This window comes from Caloenas nicobarica, chromosome Z, assembly GCF_036013445.1.
Source record: "Caloenas nicobarica isolate bCalNic1 chromosome Z, bCalNic1.hap1, whole genome shotgun sequence".
Taxonomy (NCBI): Eukaryota; Metazoa; Chordata; class Aves; order Columbiformes; family Columbidae; genus Caloenas; species Caloenas nicobarica.
In genome coordinates, this window is record NC_088284.1 from 66,856,605 (window position 1) to 66,878,020 (window position 21,416).

The following is a 21,416-nucleotide window of genomic DNA, read 5'->3' on the forward strand; positions in this document are numbered from 1 at the left end:
ATCAAAACCCTTTCTAAAATCCAGACAATCTGTATCTACTGCCTTCCCTTCACCCACAAAACAAGTAATCTTACCGTAGAAGGATACCGGATTATTTAGACATTATTAAGAATCTTCAATTTCCACTCCATACTATAAAGTCTGAGTGAATACATTGTGAAATTGTAACCGGCAGTACAATAAGATAAACAGTTGGACTCAAAGCTTTCTGTCTTGCACAGCAATTCAAAGGTAAACAATGATCAGGATCTTCCACATACTACAGTGACAGCATAACTTCCAGCAATTTTTAACAGATTGCGATTAGCATAACTCCTTGGGACAGCAGGCAGCCATCACTTTGTACATTTTCATTACTCACTTTCAGGACAAAACTCCTACTCCATGTGTCCATTCCAAAAGCCAGAGAAGATGGAGTGGTCTCTAATGCCATGTCCATAATCAATATGACTGTGGAGGCAACTCAAGGATTAAGGAATGAACTCTTCTAGCAGTTATGAAGAAATTAACAAGTGCTCAGTCAGGACTCTGTAAAGGCAAGGTATTTTTACTCCCAAGAACTTAAATTAAGCTTATCACAGACTCAGTGTGCGTAAATCCTCAGCAATGAAAGTCAGAGGCACACTAAGTAAACAAATTATTCCCTACAATGAGGCTAAAGAATCAGGCCTTCCTGGAGCTGTAGGTTTGGCAATTGGTGACAAATGTCCTGACAAAAAAGTCCAGACAATTCTTGAAAACTATCAGAACCTACCTTGAACAGGGGGGTTTTGTGCTACTCAGATGGAAATTAAACAGAATGATTTGCTACAACATAAAATTCTTAAATTACAGGTGTTCAGCATCAGTCTAAAGCTGCCTGGAAAACGCATGCTAGGGAGTAGTTTTGAAGAAAACAACCCTTGACGCTTAGATTATCTGCACTTCCTGAAAGAACACAAGGGCAGGAGGGATCAAGAAACTCATGCTATTCCAAAAGAAAAGGAAGAAAATGATAGGGGAGGAGAAAGAGAGGAGAGGGGAGAAGCAGGGAGGGAAGAGGAGGGCAGGGCAGGGCAGGGCCAGGCCCCGTGGTAGTGAAAGCAGAGCAAGGAGGCTGTGCAAGACCAGAGCGAGAAGCCCCATGGTCCTCTGCTAAGGACAACAGGAGTAAACCCTGGGCATAGTCCCAGCAAAAGAGGGAGAAAGCAGCTGGGCTGGGATAGCGATGCCACGTGTTAATAACGCCGACACTTTTTCTGCCGTCTTGAGTTCTTTATTTTCTTTTACTGCCTGCTAAGTAGAATTAGAGGGCCGGGAATCCTTGAGGGCCAGCGCATGCCCCAGCTGCTGGCCCAGCCCTGCTTTCAGCAGCGCCTGCGGCATTCCTCTAGCGCTGCCGGTGGGGAGGCCTCTTCTTGGCTGGAGCAGAAGCCTCGGATGTGCCGGCCCTCCTCTTCGGGGCTCGCCGTGGCTGCCCAGGGGAGCGTTCTCTGCCCCAGCTGGAAGCAGAGGCATGTGCCGCAGCCTCCTCGGTCTCCTCCCGGGGCTCTTCTTGCTCCCCGGGGACAGGACCAGGGGCAAAGGGCGGGCTGCTGGGACCCCCACTAAGGGCAGCTGTTGAGGTGCTGGGGACGTCGTCCATGTTGGTTCCCTCAGGGCTTCTGGAGGGGGCCGGGCCGGGTGCGGGAGACCCTCCTCGCGATGCAGAGGGGCTGGGGGCAGCCACGGGGCTGCCCTCCCGCCCGCCGGCAGCGTGGCCGTCCTCCAGGCCCAGCAGGCGGCGGGCCTCCCCGCCGCACCGTTGCACAGCGACGTCAATAAGCTGGCGCACGAACGTCGCTGCGTGGTTTTGGAGGGTGGCCGCCAACAGCTGGACCAGTAGGTCTTCGTCCAGCCCAAAAAGGACCAAGAGGGGCGTGAGGAGGTCCTCCACTAGGTCTGCCCGCGAACGCCGGCTCCCAAAGAGCAGCCCCAGCTCCTGTCGCACCCAGCTCAGCAGGGGCTGCAGGAGAGCTGGGTGGTCCCGGAAAAGGGATGCCCAGGTGCTGGGCCGGAGGCCACCCAGAGGAGCCTCAGGCACCAGCCCCACGGGCTGTGCTGCTTGTGCTGCTGCAGGGCCATGGCGGCTGTGGGCAGCTGGACGGCCGGGATCTCCTGCCTGGCGGCTGACGACTGACGGCACCGCGGGTGGTGTGACGATGTGCTCCTCGAAGTCGTCATCCGCCCGCACCGAGTGCACGATGGAGAAGATCCTCCCCTTGCAGAGGGGGCACTTGGGCTTGTTTTCAGCCCACTGCAAGATGCAGGGGTAGCAGAACCGGTGGAGGCACGGTGTCACGTAGCTGGCCTCCTCCCAGCTGTCCAGGCAGATTGGACAGACGTCGTCCATCTCCGTGGCCATGCTCTCCACGAGCTGTGGAGGGCCGCAGGGAGCTGGGGATGTCGAATTGCTCCCTCTCACGGGTGCTGCAGCAGTGGGTGTCACGCTAGAAAAGAGAGAGAGGTCACAGTCACTGGCTGGCCCCGGGAGGGCTGGAAGCAATGCCCAGGTCCCTCAAGAAGGAAACACTCCCAGCTCCCCAAGGCCATGGGTCCCTGCACAGCTCACCTCTGCTGCTGCGAGCACGCCTCCCGCGTGCCCCGGCTGCCTGAACCTGGCAGGGTCGGGGAAAATCCTCTGATGGCTCTGGGCTTGGGCACTGAAAGCTGCAACAAACAACTCTCGGAGCACAACGCCAGCACCGAAGGCCTCGCTCAACGCTCCAAACCTCGCGAAGTCGCTCAGCTGGAGTGCGGGCACCAACTGGCTGGGTGAGACTCAGCACCCAGATATGAGCAGTGAGGGACGCATGGTCACAATCCAGCACTCCAGGATGTCACAGTCCATTGCTCAGGGATGTCACAACGGGCTACCCTCTAACCGTGAAGCTTGGCCTGGCAGCGCTGCAGCCCCAGCTCATGCACCTGGGGTTTCTGCAATGCCACTGCCCACTCCAACCCCCATCTCTTTGCTTGTGCTCAGCATTGATGTTTCATGCCAGTCACCAAGGCCTCGGCTGTGTCTTCACTGGGCCCCATCAGGTCGTTCTGCCATGGCAGAAATCTCCAGGCACATATGGCAAGAGGGTTTGCTGGGTAACACTTTGTGCCTCCCTTGGAGGCTACAGGACAGAGTCCCACAGGCTTGCCCCACACTCCGGCCCTGCTGGCCAGCCCTCTGGGCTCCCCTGCTTCCTCCCACGCTGGCTCTCAGGCAGCACTTGTCTCACTGTCACAGGTTTCTCCTATTTTTCTTCCCTGGCCAGAGGGCACAAGGGTGGTCCCCCTCTGCTCAGCACCCCTCAGGCCTCATCCAGGCACTACATCCCATTTGGAGTCCTGGAGAGGAGGGAAGTTGACAAAGCAGAGGGGTCAGGGGACGCAAGGAGAGTCTGTGGGGCTGGTCCACCACGGAGCAGAGAAGACCTTGGGGCACTTCAGGGCATAGCCTGGTGCCCGTGGGAAAGGCATCAAGGGACGGGGACAAGCTCGTCCCAGCACTGCCTGGTGGGAGGGTGAGAGAGGGTGGCATCTCTGGCAACAGGACAGAGAATCAAAACCAAAATCTCCGTGAGGATGATTAAGCACTGGAGAGAGTGGCGCTGAGAAAAGCTGGGAACTTGAGGCTGGAAGTCTTCAGGACCTGAGTGCCCAGAATCCAGGGCACAACACTCACAAGCTCTTGCAGAGGTGCTCGCTGAAGACCTGCAAGAGAAAGCATTGCCAGTGGGAAATAAAGCAAAGGTTTCCAAAGGTGAAACAGCTTCCATAAGCTCCAATGTCAGAAGAGTACTTTCTGGGTTTTTTTGGTTCAGCAGCTTTTACTTGCATTGATTTAGAAAAGACAAAGAGAAGAGTGGAATGCGAAAGGGAAGGGCAAAGAGAAGGGGAACGGGAAGGGGAACGGGAAGGGGAACGGGAAGGGGAACGGGAAGGGGAACGGGAAGGGGAACGGGTGCCCGGGCACACACTGATGACTCACACTCAGCTTAATGCCAACCAGGACCCCCAGGTGCCTTTCTGCAGGGCTGCTCTCCAGCCACTCCTCTCCCAGTCTGTACTTGTGCATGGTGTTCCTCCATCCCAGCTGTTAAAATCCAGCGTTCGTTCTTCTTAAATTCCAGGCCATTAAGAATTGCCCAGTGTTGCAATCTACCTAGATCCCTATGCAAGGCCTCTTGTCCCTTAACAGGGTCAGTAGCACCTCCCAGTTTTATATCATCAGTAAACGTACTAATGGTGCAGTCAAATTTTGCCTGAGGTCATTGACAAAAATGTGGAACATAACTGGTCCCAGAATTGAGCCCAGAGGAACAGCGCTGGTGACTGGTTACATGCCAGACGTTGCCCCATTAACTACGATCCTTTCAGCCCTACCATTCTGCCACTTCTTCAACCATCACACTTTGCATCTGCTCATTCCACAGCTGGACAGAAGGATGCTGTGAGGTACAGCATCAAAACCCTTTCTAAAATCCAGACAATCTGTATCTACTGCCTTCCCTTCACCCACAAAACAAGTAATCTTACCGTAGAAGGATACCGGATTATTTAGACATTATTAAGAACCTTCAATTTCCACTCCATACTATAAAGTCTGAGTGCATACATTGTGAAATTGTAACCGGCAGTACAATAAGATAAACAGTTGGACTCAAAGCTTTCTGTCTTGCACAGCAATTCAAAGGTAAACAATGATCAGGATCTTCCACATACTACAGTGACAGCATAACTTCCAGCAATTTTTAACAGATTGCGATTAGCATAACTCCTTGGGACAGCAGGCAGCCATCACTTTGTACATTTTCATTACTCACTTTCAGGACAAAACTCCTACTCCATGTGTCCATTCCAAAAGCCAGAGAAGATGGAGTGGTCTCTAATGCCATGTCCATAATCAATATGACTGTGGAGGCAACTCAAGGATTAAGGAATGAACTCTTCTAGCAGTTATGAAGAAATTAACAAGTGCTCAGTCAGGACTCTGTAAAGGCAAGGTATTTTTACTCCCAAGAACTTAAATTAAGCTTATCACAGACTCAGTGTGCGTAAATCCTCAGCAATGAAAGTCAGAGGCACACTAAGTAAACAAATTATTCCCTACAATGAGGCTAAAGAATCAGGCCTTCCTGGAGCTGTAGGTTTGGCAATTGGTGACAAATGTCCTGACAAAAAAGTCCAGACAATTCTTGAAAACTATCAGAACCTACCTTGAACAGGGGGGTTTTGTGCTACTCAGATGGAAATTAAACAGAATGATTTGCTACAACATAAAATTCTTAAATTACAGGTGTTCAGCATCAGTCTAAAGCTGCCTGGAAAACGCATGCTAGGGAGTAGTTTTGAAGAAAACAACCCTTGACGCTTAGATTATCTGCACTTCCTGAAAGAACACAAGGGCAGGAGGGATCAAGAAACTCATGCTATTCCAAAAGAAAAGGAAGAAAATGATAGGGGAGGAGAAAGAGAGGAGAGGGGAGAAGCAGGGAGGGAAGAGGAGGGCAGGGCAGGGCAGGGCCAGGCCCCGTGGTAGTGAAAGCAGAGCAAGGAGGCTGTGCAAGACCAGAGCGAGAAGCCCCATGGTCCTCTGCTAAGGACAACAGGAGTAAACCCTGGGCATAGTCCCAGCAAAAGAGGGAGAAAGCAGCTGGGCTGGGATAGCGATGCCACGTGTTAATAACGCCGACACTTTTTCTGCCGTCTTGAGTTCTTTATTTTCTTTTACTGCCTGCTAAGTAGAATTAGAGGGCCGGGAATCCTTGAGGGCCAGCGCATGCCCCAGCTGCTGGCCCAGCCCTGCTTTCAGCAGCGCCTGCGGCATTCCTCTAGCGCTGCCGGTGGGGAGGCCTCTTCTTGGCTGGAGCAGAAGCCTCGGATGTGCCGGCCCTCCTCTTCGGGGCTCGCCGTGGCTGCCCAGGGGAGCGTTCTCTGCCCCAGCTGGAAGCAGAGGCATGTGCCGCAGCCTCCTCGGTCTCCTCCCGGGGCTCTTCTTGCTCCCCGGGGACAGGACCAGGGGCAAAGGGCGGGCTGCTGGGACCCCCACTAAGGGCAGCTGTTGAGGTGCTGGGGACGTCGTCCATGTTGGTTCCCTCAGGGCTTCTGGAGGGGGCCGGGCCGGGTGCGGGAGACCCTCCTCGCGATGCAGAGGGGCTGGGGGCAGCCACGGGGCTGCCCTCCCGCCCGCCGGCAGCGTGGCCGTCCTCCAGGCCCAGCAGGCGGCGGGCCTCCCCGCCGCACCGTTGCACAGCGACGTCAATAAGCTGGCGCACGAACGTCACTGCGTGGTTTTGGAGGGTGGCCGCCAACAGCTGGACCAGTAGGTCTTCGTCCAGCCCAAAAAGGACCAAGAGGGGCGTGAGGAGGTCCTCCACTAGGTCTGCCCGCGAACGCCGGCTCCCAAAGAGCAGCCCCAGCTCCTGTCGCACCCAGCTCAGCAGGGGCTGCAGGAGAGCTGGGTGGTCCCGGAAAAGGGATGCCCAGGTGCTGGGCCGGAGGCCACCCAGAGGAGCCTCAGGCACCAGCCCCACGGGCTGTGCTGCTTGTGCTGCTGCAGGGCCACGGCGGCTGTGGGCAGCTGGACGGCCGGGATCTCCTGCCTGGCGGCTGACGACTGACGGCACCGCGGGTGGTGTGACGATGTGCTCCTCGAAGTCGTCATCCGCCCGCACCGAGTGCACGATGGAGAAGATCCTCCCCTTGCAGAGGGGGCACTTGGGCTTGTTTTCAGCCCACTGCAAGATGCAGGGGTAGCAGAACCGGTGGAGGCACGGTGTCACGTAGCTGGCCTCCTCCCAGCTGTCCAGGCAGATTGGACAGACGTCGTCCATCTCCGTGGCCATGCTCTCCACGAGCTGCGGTGGGCCGCAGGGAGCTGGGGATGTCGAATTGCTCCCTCTCACGGGTGCTGCAGCAGTGGGTGTCACACTAGAAAAGAGAGAGAGGTCACAGTCACTGGCTGGCCCCGGGAGGGCTGGAAGCAATGCCCAGGTCCCTCAAGAAGGAAACACTCCCAGCTCCCCAAGGCCATGGGTCCCTGCACAGCTCACCTCTGCTGCTGCGAGCGCGCCTCCCGCGTGCCCCGGCTGCCTGAACCTGGCAGGGTCGGGGAAAATCCTCTGATGGCTCTGGGCTTGGGCACTGAAAGCTGCAACAAACAACTCTCGGAGCACAACGCCAGCACCGAAGGCCTCGCTCAACGCTCCAAACCTCGCGAAGTCGCTCAGCTGGAGTGCGGGCACCAACTGGCTGGGTGAGACTCAGCACCCAGATATGAGCAGTGAGGGACGCATGGTCACAATCCAGCACTCCAGGATGTCACAGTCCATTGCTCAGGGATGTCACAACGGGCTACCCTCTAACCGTGAAGCTTGGCCTGGCAGCGCTGCAGCCCCAGCTCATGCACCTGGGGTTTCTGCAATGCCACTGCCCACTCCAACCCCCATCTCTTTGCTTGTGCTCAGCATTGATGTTTCATGCCAGTCACCAAGGCCTCGGCTGTGTCTTCACTGGGCCCCATCAGGTCGTTCTGCCATGGCAGAAATCTCCAGGCACATATGGCAAGAGGGTTTGCTGGGTAACACTTTGTGCCTCCCTTGGAGGCTACAGGACAGAGTCCCACAGGCTTGCCCCACACTCCGGCCCTGCTGGCCAGCCCTCTGGGCTCCCCTGCTTCCTCCCACGCTGGCTCTCAGGCAGCACTTGTCTCACTGTCACAGGTTTCTCCTATTTTTCTTCCCTGGCCAGAGGGCACAAGGGTGGTCCCCCTCTGCTCAGCACCCCTCAGGCCTCATCCAGGCACTACATCCCATTTGGAGTCCTGGAGAGGAGGGAAGTTGACAAAGCAGAGGGGTCAGGGGACGCAAGGAGAGTCTGTGGGGCTGGTCCACCACGGAGCAGAGAAGACCTTGGGGCACTTCAGGGCATAGCCTGGTGCCCGTGGGAAAGGCATCAAGGGACGGGGACAAGCTCGTCCCAGCACTGCCTGGTGGGAGGGTGAGAGAGGGTGGCATCTCTGGCAACAGGACAGAGAATCAAAACCAAAATCTCCGTGAGGATGATTAAGCACTGGAGAGAGTGGCGCTGAGAAAAGCTGGGAACTTGAGGCTGGAAGTCTTCAGGACCTGAGTGCCCAGAATCCAGGGCACAACACTCACAAGCTCTTGCAGAGGTGCTCGCTGAAGACCTGCAAGAGAAAGCATTGCCAGTGGGAAATAAAGCAAAGGTTTCCAAAGGTGAAACAGCTTCCATAAGCTCCAATGTCAGAAGAGTACTTTCTGGGTTTTTTTGGTTCAGCAGCTTTTACTTGCATTGATTTAGAAAAGACAAAGAGAAGAGTGGAATGCGAAAGGGAAGGGCAAAGAGAAGGGGAACGGGAAGGGGAACGGGAAGGGGAACGGGAAGGGGAACGGGAAGGGGAACGGGAAGGGGAACGGGAAGGGGAACGGGTGCCCGGGCACACACTGATGACTCACACTCAGCTTAATGCCAACCAGGACCCCCAGGTGCCTTTCTGCAGGGCTGCTCTCCAGCCACTCCTCTCCCAGTCTGTACTTGTGCATGGTGTTCCTCCATCCCAGCTGTTAAAATCCAGCATTCGTTCTTCTTAAATTCCAGGCCATTAAGAATTGCCCAGTGTTGCAATCTACCTAGATCCCTATGCAAGGCCTCTTGTCCCTTAACAGGGTCAGTAGCACCTCCCAGTTTTATATCATCAGTAAATGTACTAATGGTGCAGTCAAATTTTGCCTGAGGTCATTGACAAAAATGTGGAACATAACTGGTCCCAGAATTGAGCCCAGAGGAACAGCGCTGGTGACTGGTTACACGCCAGACGTTGCCCCATTAACTACGATCCTTTCAGCCCTACCATTCTGCCACTTCTTCAACCATCACACTTTGCATCTGCTCATTCCACAGCTGGACAGAAGGATGCTGTGAGGTACAGCATCAAAACCCTTTCTAAAATCCAGACAATCTGTATCTACTGCCTTCCCTTCACCCACAAAACAAGTAATCTTACCGTAGAAGGATACCGGATTATTTAGACATTATTAAGAATCTTCAATTTCCACTCCATACTATAAAGTCTGAGTGAATACATTGTGAAATTGTAACCGGCAGTACAATAAGATAAACAGTTGGACTCAAAGCTTTCTGTCTTGCACAGCAATTCAAAGGTAAACAATGATCAGGATCTTCCACATACTACAGTGACAGCATAACTTCCAGCAATTTTTAACAGATTGCGATTAGCATAACTCCTTGGGACAGCAGGCAGCCATCACTTTGTACATTTTCATTACTCACTTTCAGGACAAAACTCCTACTCCATGTGTCCATTCCAAAAGCCAGAGAAGATGGAGTGGTCTCTAATGCCATGTCCATAATCAATATGACTGTGGAGGCAACTCAAGGATTAAGGAATGAACTCTTCTAGCAGTTATGAAGAAATTAACAAGTGCTCAGTCAGGACTCTGTAAAGGCAAGGTATTTTTACTCCCAAGAACTTAAATTAAGCTTATCACAGACTCAGTGTGCGTAAATCCTCAGCAATGAAAGTCAGAGGCACACTAAGTAAACAAATTATTCCCTACAATGAGGCTAAAGAATCAGGCCTTCCTGGAGCTGTAGGTTTGGCAATTGGTGACAAATGTCCTGACAAAAAAGTCCAGACAATTCTTGAAAACTATCAGAACCTACCTTGAACAGGGGGGTTTTGTGCTACTCAGATGGAAATTAAACAGAATGATTTGCTACAACATAAAATTCTTAAATTACAGGTGTTCAGCATCAGTCTAAAGCTGCCTGGAAAACGCATGCTAGGGAGTAGTTTTGAAGAAAACAACCCTTGACGCTTAGATTATCTGCACTTCCTGAAAGAACACAAGGGCAGGACGGATCAAGAAACTCATGCTATTCCAAAAGAAAAGGAAGAAAATGATAGGGGAGGAGAAAGAGAGGAGAGGGGAGAAGCAGGGAGGGAAGAGGAGGGCAGGGCAGGGCAGGGCCAGGCCCCGTGGTAGTGAAAGCAGAGCAAGGAGGCTGTGCAAGACCAGAGCGAGAAGCCCCATGGTCCTCTGCTAAGGACAACAGGAGTAAACCCTGGGCATAGTCCCAGCAAAAGAGGGAGAAAGCAGCTGGGCTGGGATTGCGATGCCACGTGTTAATAACGCCGACACTTTTTCTGCTGTCTTGAGTTCTTTATTTTCTTTTACTGCCTGCTAAGTAGAATTAGAGGGCCGGGAATCCTTGAGGGCCAGCGCATGCCCCAGCTGCTGGCCCAGCCCTGCTTTCAGCAGCGCCTGCGGCATTCCTCTAGCGCTGCCGGTGGGGAGGCCTCTTCTTGGCTGGAGCAGAAGCCTCGGATGTGCCGGCCCTCCTCTTCGGGGCTCGCCGTGGCTGCCCAGGGGAGCGTTCTCTGCCCCAGCTGGAAGCAGAGGCATGTGCCGCAGCCTCCTCGGTCTCCTCCCGGGGCTCTTCTTGCTCCCCGGGGACAGGACCAGGGGCAAAGGGCGGGCTGCTGGGACCCCCACTAAGGGCAGCTGTTGAGGTGCTGGGGACGTCGTCCATGTTGGTTCCCTCAGGGCTTCTGGAGGGGGCCGGGCCGGGTGCGGGAGACCCTCCTCGCGATGCAGAGGGGCTGGGGGCAGCCACGGGGCTGCCCTCCCGCCCGCCGGCAGCGTGGCCGTCCTCCAGGCCCAGCAGGCGGCGGGCCTCCCCGCCGCACCGTTGCACAGCGACGTCAATAAGCTGGCGCACGAACGTCGCTGCGTGGTTTTGGAGGGTGGCCGCCAACAGCTGGACCAGTAGGTCTTCGTCCAGCCCAAAAAGGACCAAGAGGGGCGTGAGGAGGTCCTCCACTAGGTCTGCCCGCGAACGCCGGCTCCCAAAAAGCAGCCCCAGCTCCTGTCGCACCCAGCTCAGCAGGGGCTGCAGGAGAGCTGGGTGGTCCCGGAAAAGGGATGCCCAGGTGCTGGGCCGGAGGCCACCCAGAGGAGCCTCAGGCACCAGCCCCACGGGCTGTGCTGCTTGTGCTGCTGCAGGGCCACGGCGGCTGTGGGCAGCTGGACGGCCGGGATCTCCTGCCTGGCGGCTGACGACTGACGGCACCGCAGGTGGTGTGACGATGTGCTCCTCGAAGTCGTCATCCGCCCGCACCGAGTGCACGATGGAGAAGATCCTCCCCTTGCAGAGGGGGCACTTGGGCTTGTTTTCAGCCCACTGCAAGATGCAGGGGTAGCAGAACCGGTGGAGGCACGGTGTCACGTAGCTGGCCTCCTCCCAGCTGTCCAGGCAGATTGGACAGACGTTGTCCATCTCCGTGGCCATGCTCTCCACGAGCTGTGGAGGGCCGCAGGGAGCTGGGGATGTCGAGTTGTTCCCTCTCACGGGTGCTGCAGCAGTGGGTGTCACGCTAGAAAAGAGAGAGAGGTCGCGGTCACTGGCTGGCCCCGGGAGGGCTGGAAGCAATGCCCAGGTCCCTCAAGAAGGAAACACTCCCAGCTCCCCAAGGCCATGGGTCCCTGCACAGCTCACCTCTGCTGCTGCGAGCACGCCTCCCGCGTGCCCCGGCTGCCTGAACCTGGCAGGGTCGGGGAAAATCCTCTGATGGCTCTGGGCTTGGGCACTGAAAGCTGCAACAAACAACTCTCGGAGCACAACGCCAGCACCGAAGGCCTCGCTCAACGCTCCAAACCTCGCGAAGTCGCTCAGCTGGAGTGCGGGCACCAACTGGCTGGGTGAGACTCAGCACCCAGATATGAGCAGTGAGGGACGCATGGTCACAATCCAGCACTCCAGGATGTCACAGTCCATTGCTCAGGGATGTCACAACGGGCTACCCTCTACCCGTGAAGCTTGGCCTGGCAGCGCTGCAGCCCCAGCTCATGCACCTGGGGTTTCCGCAATGCCACTGCCCACTCCAACCCCCATCTCTTCGCTTGTGCTCAGCATTGATGTTTCATGCCAGTCACCAAGGCCTCGGCTGTGTCTTCACTGGGCCCCATCAGGTCGTTCTGCCATGGCAGAAATCTCCAGGCACATATGGCAAGAGGGTTTGCTGGGTAACACTTTGTGCCTCCCTTGGAGGCTACAGGACAGAGTCCCACAGGCTCGCCCCACACTCCGGCCCTGCTGGCCAGCCCTCTGGGCTCCCCTGCTTCCTCCCACGCTGGCTCTCAGGCAGCACTTGTCTCACTGTCACAGGTTTCTCCTATTTTTCTTCCCTGGCCAGAGGGCACAAGGGTGGTCCCCCTCTGCTCAGCACCCCTCAGGCCTCATCCAGGCACTACATCCCATTTGGAGTCCTGGAGAGGAGGGAAGTTGACAAAGCAGAGGGGTCAGGGGACGCAAGGAGAGTCTGTGGGGCTGATCCACCACGGAGCAGAGAAGACCTTGGGGCACTTCAGGGCACAGCCTGGTGCCCGTGGGAAAGGCATCAAGGGACGGGGACAAGCTCATCCCAGCACTGCCTGGTGGGAGGGTGAGAGAGGGTGGCATCTCTGGCAACAGGACAGAGAATCAAAACCAAAATCCCCGTGAGGATGATTAAGCACTGGAGGGAGTGGCGCTGAGAAAAGCTGGGAACTTGAGGCTGGAAGTCTTCAGGACCTGAGTGCCCAGAATCCAGGGCACAACACTCACAAGCTCTTGCAGAGATGCTCGCTGAAGACCTGCAAGAGAAAGCATTGCCAGTGGGAAATAAAGCAAAGGTTTCCAAAGGTGAAACAGCTTCCATAAGCTCCAATGTCAGAAGAGTACTTTCTGGGTTTTTTTGGTTCAGCAGCTTTTACTTGCATTGATTTAGAAAAGACAAAGAGAAGAGTGGAATGCGAAAGGGAAGGGCAAAGGGAAGGGCAAAGGGAAGGGGAACGGGAAGGGGAACGGGAAGGGGAACGGGAAGGGGAACGGGAAGGGGAAAGGGTGCCCGGGCACACACTGATGACTCACACTCAGCTTAATGCCAACCAGGACCCCCAGGTGCCTTTCTGCAGGGCTGCTCTCCAGCCACTCCTCTCCCAGTCTGTACTTGTGCATGGTGTTCCTCCATCCCAGCTGTTAAAATCCAGCGTTCGTTCTTCTTAAATTCCAGGCCATTAAGAATTGCCCAGTGTTGCAATCTACCTAGATCCCTATGCAAGGCCTCTTGTCCCTTAACAGGGTCAGTAGCACCTCCCAGTTTTATATCATCAGTAAACGTACTAATGGTGCAGTCAAATTTTGCCTGAGGTCATTGACAAAAATGTGGAACATAACTGGTCCCAGAATTGAGCCCAGAGGAACAGCGCTGGCGACTGGTTACACGCCAGATGTTGCCCCATTAACTACAATCCTTTCAGCCCTACCATTCTGCCACTTCTTCAACCATCACACTTTGCATCTGCTCATTCCACAGCTGGACAGAAGGATGCTGTGAGGTACAGCATCAAAACCCTTTCTAAAATCCAGACAATCTGTATCTACTGCCTTCCCTTCACCCACAAAACAAGTAATCTTACCGTAGAAGGATACCAGAGTATTGAGACAGGGCTTCTTTCCCTTTGTGAACCCATGTTGGCTGTGCCTGATGATTGCATTGTGCTTGAAATGCCTTTTAATAGCACCCTGTAGGATCTTCTCTATAATTTTTCCAGGTAATGAGGGCAGACTTACAGCTCTATTTTCCTGCGTCTTCCCTCATGCCCTTCTGGTAAATTCAAAGAACACTGGTAACATCCAGTCAGCAGGGACTTTGCCAGACCCCAAGACCTTTGGCAGGTCATTGAGGGGGGTCCTGCTGAAACATCCTTACCTCCTCCAGTACTGTGATGAATCACAGCAGGTCCCATGGAGTTACAGACATTTAATGGACACAACCGCCCTGTTGAAACTGCAGTGGAATGCTCTCCTGGCCTGCCCAGGGCCCAGGCATGTTGCTCTGAACCTGTGTATACTGCTACAGCTTCCCACCTTACAAGAAAGTGATGAGCATTATCAGGGTAATGAGAATCAGCTACGAATCAAGTTGCCGTGCCTGGGCTGGCGGCTGAAACAGACTGCCGGGCTCCCTTTCTGACATATTTTCCAGTGGCACGAACCAAGCCTTCACAGAAGCCGCAGCGGGACCCCGGGCCAGCGCCAGCCGCGCACCGCACCCCACACGCTCCCACCGCTCACCCTGCAGCCCCCGCGCCGGCCCCTCCCTCCCGCTGCCGGCGCCGCCGCTCGCGGGCGCCCCCTGCCCGCAGCCGCGGCTGCTCTGCCCCGCCGCCGCCGCCTCCTTTCGGGGCGGGCCCTACACCCGCCTGTGGGCGTTTGCGGGGGAGAAAGTAACATGGTGGCCGCTTCCTCCCCAAACAGGAGCGGCGGCGGGTCCGACGGCTCCTGAGACGGCGGCGGGCGCGGGGAGAAGCTCCGGGCCGGGAGCGCCGCAGCTCTTGGGGCGGAGGAGGGGTGCCCGGTGGCGGCTGTCGGCGGGCGAGCCGGCGGCAGGTGAGCGGCCGCGGGAGAGAGGGGGCCTGACAGGCGGGGAGTGGGCGCTGGACCCGGCGCCTCGTCCGCCCTCCTCCGCCCCCTCCCCGGGGCGCGGCAGGAGCCGGCGCTCCGGCGGGGGGACTCCTCTCCTCCCCGGCCCCGTCCCTCTCCTCTTCCGGAGGAAACTTTCCTCCTCGCCGGAGAGGGAAGGAGGTTCGGGTGTTCCCCTGGCGCCGAGTCCGTCCCTGGGAAGGGCTCCCGTGTCTCCTCTTTCCTTCCGCGTTGGAGTTGGCCCTTGCCCCGCACTGCGCGGGGCCGGGAGGGCGGAGGCACGGTGCGCGCTTTTAAATTTTTAATTATTGTCATGATTATTGTTAAATCTCCTGCTCCCGCACCGCCGCGGTGGCTCCTCGGGGAGCGCCGTGCTGTGCGGGCGGCGCTCAGCCTGCCGCAGCCGGCGCGGGGGTGCGCGCAGGTGGCCGGCGCTGCAGGTGAGTCCCCGCGCAGCTCCCTCCTTTATTTCTCCATTTTTCTCTCCCTTTTCCATGCTCCGGCTCCTCCCCCCGGGCGCCGGCGTCAGCGGGTTTAACCCTTTCGGGGAAGGGAGGCAGGTCCTGGCGCTGCTGCGCTGTCAGGGCTCGCCCGTGTCCGCGCCCAAATGGAGACGGCGAGCAGCGGTGTCATGGCTGTCACAGCGCTGTCTGAATAGCAGGGGTCGTCCCGCCCTCCCCGCAACCCAGTGATAAAGGCACCGTTGCTAACAGTCGTGCTATGTTTTGGAAGCTGATCGTATCCTGTAAGATGTTATAAAACTTACCGTTTAGTTCTGCAGATTAAAAAAAGAAGCAAGCTAGAGCTCTAACTTTTAATCAGCCTGTGCTATCATCTAGGGATATCTGTTGTCTCTTTGCTGCATGACCAGATAGTCTGTGTAGCAACAGGATCTGGTGATATGCTAGGGCCTTCGTGTTTCAAATAAGGAAAAAAATACAGAAGCTGTCAGAAGCTTTAAATGTCATGTAAACTGATTGACTGTGTTGCTAATGCCAAACATGATCTTCCGAAGTACCTGAACACAACATATATTTGATGCTGCAATCTCAGAAAGGATGCAAATACTAAACAAAATTACATTAAATCTAAATTAATGCCAGTCTTTTAATGCAGTTTTTTCTTTTACTGTTAAGACAAAGCATGTTGCAAACATGGACTGTTGTGCTGATTTCAAACTTAATGCCTGTGGCTAAACTTTCAGATCTGCAAGAGAGCTTAGCTTGTAAACAAACAGGACGTTTGATCTTCTTTTTTCCTGTAAGCTGTGTTAGTGTGATTTCTGGTGACTTCTCTAGTATTTTCTTGGCTTATTATGATTGTTCTTAACCAAACTAAATTTGAGCCTATACATGGACATGTTATTAAAAATAATATAGTTTGCTTTTAGTTACATTTGTTGGCTTATGTGGACTAAACACAAAGTTAGTAATAGTTATTGCACCACTTTTTTTAAGGTAGCATGTTAGAAACTAAGGCAGTAAACATTCTCTGTGCTCTTGGGGAAAATAATAATGATAGAATGCAAATTGCTTCATGCCTGCTTGGAAAATGGGGAAAAAAAGAGAAAAAAACAACCACAAAGTGCTAGATAGTTTGAGAATGCTTTTATTATAAATGTGGGTTGGTTTTTTATTTTTTAAATAAGTGGCTGACAGGCTGCTTTTTACCATTCCAGTGAATATGAAATGCTAATGCATTGTCTTGAGTGGGGCAATGAAGGAGTTTGGTAGAAACCAGAAACGTAAATATTGGCTTGCCTACATGACTTCTAACTTCTATGTTAAAATGGTCACTAGCACACACAGACACATATTACTGCTATAATCTCAAAAATTGTTATTTTTGTTTTTTAAATTGTCTCATAAGTTAAGATGGGCATTTTGTTCAGTACTTACGGATAAGTAATCTTGATATGTTTTGAGGACAAATAAGTCCAGTGTTCGCCTTGATGTACGTGTCTGGGTTTGCTTAAAAATAAAATAGGAAAAAAAGTCTTGGTAGAATGAAGTAGGAAAAGTATATTGCCAAAGTTGTAAGAGGAAGGTCAGGTCATCTTTTGACTGCCGTGCAAGATGTCATGCACATGTCTTACGTGTTAAGCTTTCGGATAAATTTCAATTGCAGCCATAGGCATAGAGCGGTATGCGTAAAGACTAGGATGTTTTGTGGTCTTCTTACTGGTTTCATGCAGCAGTGTCTCCTTGACTGACTTAGCCTTCTGACTGAAATAACAATAAAAAGCACCTGTAACCTCTAAATCCAGCTTCTTTTCATTTAAAGGTAGCTTACACTGTAGAAATCTATGTAGTAGGACTTTTTTTTCTCCTGTGCTTGCTACTCATCCCAAGGCATGGATTACTTGCTTTCAGCGTGCTGCTTTCTTGTATAAAATTCAAGATCCTGAAGATCTTGGTGCAGGTGACCTCTGAAGTAGTTTGTGGGGATCATAGTCATAGCTATTAAATTGCCTCCCACGTGACTTGCCAGGTAGTTGTTCATTATTGCTTATTCAAATCTGTAAAACGAGAGTCAGTTTGCTGCACTGCACATAACGAGACCTGTTTTCCTCCTATAGTGCTTCAGACTGCAAACTGAAGTCTCTGGATTTCTTTATCTCCTTCTGAGCTTCTGCCTTGCTACAAAAATCACCTCTTTCTCAAAATTGTTGCCATCAGTTATGCAGAAACGTGATGCTGCTTCTTTCCTGTTGGATAAAAAAAAAAGTAGTGTTGTTGGAAATACTCCATGCCTATGATGATAATGAGAACGTTTTCCTTCTGCAGATTTGTGAAGATAAAGGCTCACAACTCTGACCTCTGTGCAAATGGTTGATAGAATCTAAGTGAGTTAGTTCAAGACTGTTTCTGGACTACAACTTAGGTACTGGTGGAGAGTGACTGTTTCATGTTCAGTTATTCTTGTGACTGCATCTGTCACAAAATGTGCACGTACAGACATACTTATTCTGAAGTTTCAGCAATACAGTTACACTGTGCAATGCATTCCAGCTGGAATTGAGCAGAAAGTTTTGTCTTGGTTAATATCTCACTCTAGCCATTTTTTTCTGCTTACAGGCTCTTCAAGGGTATAAATGTGGTCCTGATGTTTACAGTTTGCTTTGGCAGACAGAAAACTTGAAAACAGTTTTCAGAATAGCAAAGGTTATAATGATGTTCTCTGTTTATGCACGTGACTCTTTGTTTTCACTTTTTTTTTTTAAGAGCAGCAGACTCAAGATTGTTGATACAGAGAACAGTAAAAATGTACCCATGATGTCTTGCCTAAAGGTTGGCTTGCATATTATTAAACATTCAATTTGCTTTGTTTCAGTTAAATACAGTGATCTACTTTTGCCTTATTCTGCTTTCATCTTCACATTTTCTGACACTTCAGTTCCTTTCCTCTCAAAAACCTCTCTAAAGAGACTTGTTGCTTTTCAAGCATCAACCAAGAGCCTGTGTTTTTCTGTCTACAAGATGTTAAAAATAGTGTAAATCAGTGATTGACTTGCAAATTAAGTTGTTCTGGCAGCAAAAGCTGAGTTTACAATTACAAGTCTCCAAAGTAGTAGAAGCTTTATTCCTCTTGAAAGTGTTTTCCAGTTGTGAACAAATTGTGGCTCTACTACAAAACTTGGCCATTTTTCACCAGAGCGGCAAAGAACTCCATGTTTTTGCTTTCTCTCCAAATCTACACATTTCAGTGATAGCTATTGCTTTTATAATTAATTACAGCTTTTGATCAATAACACTTGAAGTCTTGCCACTGATGTATTCTTCAATGCTCTTCTTCCCCTTCGCAAGTCTTTCATGTTGAGGCATTGTGTGGCTGGTGAAAGCAAGACTTTTTTTTTTACCATTTTTTTTTCCACCTCCTTTCTTTTCCCTGTTGAGCAACCCAGTGCTGCTATTCCTGCTGTGACATAACATGGCTCCAGCCTTCTTTGTTATTCTCTGGGGAAGAAACTACACTCTTACCCAGATAAGAAACCTGACATAGATAGTAGTCTTGGGAGTAAGATATCCTCCAGCCATGCCTATATAATGTGTAAGCTATATCTTTCTGCTTTAAGAAAGGACAAAAGTATGCTTGAAGTTGAGAGAAAGAGAACCACAACTAGAGAGCAGCTAGCTGGGAGCAGCATATGAAGAAAAAGAAGTTCAGGCACTTGGTTAATGTTTCAGGAAAAGCAAGAAATTAAGGCATCTACAGCTATATGGTTAAGCCCTGAGACTTCTACAGGATATCCATCTTGGTCTAAGATAAAGTTATAGAAAGGAAAAAGACGGTAAACTGCTGAGTCACAGCAACAGGTTATTCAGTCGGTTACTCTAATCATTGAATGGGACTATTGCAAAATCTGAAAACCAGTGTGGCCAGTTCTCAACAGTTGATCAGCCAGCTGTCCTGGGAAGTAACAGCAGCAGCTCACCCAGGCTAGGAAGCAATTTGTACCTATGCCTTCATTGTCTTCTTGACATTTGAGTTCCTCCAGTAACATTTTAAGTAATGAATGACTGTAATGGGAATATAAACTACTGGGTATCTAAGTGTAAGTGGCAGAAGAAAAACTTTGAAGGTAATATAAACTTAAGTACACTGAGGGATTTTTGTTTTGTTTTTCTTGAAAGCAGAGACAGTGTCTTTTGCAGGTTTCCTTAAATCGTAAAAAATAAGTTATGTGTTTGCCAGAGGAAATACCTTCAAGGATGTGGATGGTGTAGATGTGGTTAGTTAGTGAATGGGAGAAGTATGGCTCTTATTGAACACATCCAGGTTTGTTTTCAGCTCTGAATATTAAAGGATAAGCAGGACATAGAAGAGAGAACTTCTTAACTGCATAAACATGTTACTGTTTTATCAAAGTTGTGATGAAACCAGAAAAAGAAAGTATACATGCCTCTTGTACAATGTTCACTTGACTCAAAGTGAATCCTTGCAGTTAAAATCATCAGTGAAAGACTTGAATTTCTTCTGATCTTAAATCCTTGCATAATGTTGGGGATGCAACCTTACTTAGCTCTCTCTTTTTTTCTTTCTTCTCTCTTATAGTTAGACTTTAAGTAGTAATTCTTCCTCCGTTTTATGTTTTGTTACATGCATAAAATATAAGTGTATCACTGAAGTTTTCCAATACTTACAAACTATGTAGGGAAGCTTGAAGTTGTACTGGGATAAGAAAATCCTAAGCAGAACAGACTTTGCAAATGAACAATTGTTTTTGCTGGTCATGGTATACTTACACAGAGGCTTATACCAGAACACCTGTAAGTCTCTGAAGAGCAGATTTCTTTTGTGCACTCCTGGCTATGTTGGTACAGTTCTAAGAATAAACCCAACTTATATTATGCATAATAAAAGGAGGAGTATGTTGTTCAGGACTGGGTGAACCAAGCAGAAAGTTTACTTTTGAAAAAAAAAAGGCATGATGTGTGACCCATGCTTTCTTAATGTCGAACTCTGATGTATATACTATGTTACATTACTGCTTTGAACTGTTTTTGTAGGCATGGTCTTATAAGACAATTACTTGTGAAAGCCTGAAGTTCCTTTGGCTTATGATGACTCATTCACCATGAATGTAATGACTAATGTGACATTTCAGTTTATTTTAAAGAAAACAGAACAAATCCTGCACAAAGATGTTTATAGCTTTTCTTCTTTCTTGTGTGAGATTCAGAGGTACAGTATATGCACTGTTTATTTCAAAACCTCCTTCTTAGTCTCTTTGATCTGACTGATTTTTCTAGGGAAAAAAAAACTTATTTGATAAGTCATTCCTCTAATTCTGAACTGTTTTCCTAGCTATATTAATAGCCAGATGATGCAGAAATCCAAGAAGGGAAACTGATTTGAGCCTCCAGTGCCTAGTTGTCTCTTGTACATTTTTAAAAATCTCATCCTTAACTGGTATGCTCGCTGGATTGAACATCTGAGTTGAAATACTTGACATTTGAGTTCTGCAGGTTGGTAAGTGCAAAATTATCATATATCACTCCATTTGTAGCCCTACTTTTTTTGCCTGTATGAAGTATTGATGCTGGCCTAGCGCAGTTAAAAAATGACAGAGGAAGAATTAAAAAAAAAAAAAAAAGTATAAAGTGTGAAAACTGTTATAGATTGCTGTGTGATGCCCTTTCTTTAGAGAGCGGGGACTGAAATGCTGGCAGCCCACCTCAAGTAAATCCTCTGACTACATAATTATTGTCCCACCTGCCTCTTGCCAGAGCCAGTAATACCTTAAAGTGTGAATGGAGTTGTGTCAGTGGAGGAGAATAGGGGTATTACACTACCATGTACTTGGGAGCAGGTTGTGAGGGCTGGCATACTTTGTATTTTTTTTTCAGGGGTAGAAATTGTGAATTCCACTCCACGCCATACAGATAAATGAATTTAGGGGTCTCAAACGTTTTGTGCATGCCACAGCAGCTGAGCATTGGGTAGAGTGATAGGACTGTGCTGTTGTGTAGGTTTAAAAAATCTTGGGAAAGGATATCTGTTAGAATTGTTAAACAATTTGGAAAAAGCTGAGGTCAGTCCTCTAAGTAAATTGAATTAGTCCATTCCTAGATGCTTGAACTGGAAATAGACATGCTAACAATTGCGAATTGTGTCCACAATAGTCATAACCTGCTTTAGGAAACAAGACTTTTTCATTTCTAATGTATTGCAAAATCAATAAAAACATTAGAAGATTAGAACATTAAGAACATTATGTATTTTAAAAATACATAAAAGCACACATTAAGAGTATTTTAAATAGGAAGATGAGTGCATGTGTTAAATTATGGCAGAAATGGATGTTGCAAATAATAAAGGGTAATAACAAAACCATGAAGGACACAACAAAATAAAACAGTAAATCGATGTTGCTTTTTGCGTTACTTTCT

At 50.5% G+C, this 21,416-nt stretch overlaps 1 protein-coding gene across 1 annotated transcript in view; it reads left to right on the forward strand.

The window, feature by feature from the left end:
• The first annotated feature begins 14,406 nt into the window (after positions 1 to 14,406).
• Positions 14,407 to 21,416, forward strand: part of DENND4C (DENN domain containing 4C) — a 75,741-nt gene continuing 68,731 nt past the window's right edge. The window contains exon 1 of the mRNA XM_065657686.1: positions 14,407 to 14,490. The gene's annotated coding sequence lies outside the window, so the exon portion shown is untranslated. The remainder of the gene's footprint in view (positions 14,491 to 21,416) is intronic.